Here is a 736-nt window from a genome sequence, read left to right on the forward strand (position 1 = left end):
TCACTAACATTAGATATGTAGATACCTTATCATCCTCATATCACTAACATTAGATATGTAGATACCTTATCTGTCCTCATATCACTAACATTAGATATGTAGATACCTTATCCTCCTCATATCACTCCCTTATCATCCTCATCACTAACATTAGATATGTAGATATCCTTATCCTCCTCATATCACTAACATTAGATATGTAGATACCTTATCTGTCCTCATATCACTAACATTAGATATGTAGATACCTTATCATCCTCATATCACTAACATTAGATATGTAGATACCTTATCTGTCCTCATATCACTAACATTAGATATGTAGATACCTTATCCTCCTCATATCACTAACATTAGATATGTAGATACCTTATCTGTCCTCATATCACTAACATTAGATATGTAGATACCTTATCTGTCCTCATATCACTAACATTAGATATGTAGATACCTTATCATCCTCATATCACTAACATTAGATATGTAGATACCTTATCTGTCCTCATATCACTAACATTAGATATGTAGATACCTTATCATCCTCATATCACTAACATTAGATATGTAGATACCTTATCTGTCCTCATATCACTAACATTAGATATGTAGATCACTAACATTAGATATCCTTATCCTCCTCATATCACTAACATTAGATATGTAGATACCTTATCATCCTCATATCACTAACATTAGATATGTAGATACCTTATCATCCTCATATCACTAACATTAG

This window comes from Perca flavescens, unplaced genomic scaffold (genome assembly GCF_004354835.1).
Source record: "Perca flavescens isolate YP-PL-M2 unplaced genomic scaffold, PFLA_1.0 EPR50_1.1_unplaced_scaf_18, whole genome shotgun sequence".
Classification (NCBI taxonomy): Eukaryota; Metazoa; Chordata; class Actinopteri; order Perciformes; family Percidae; genus Perca; species Perca flavescens.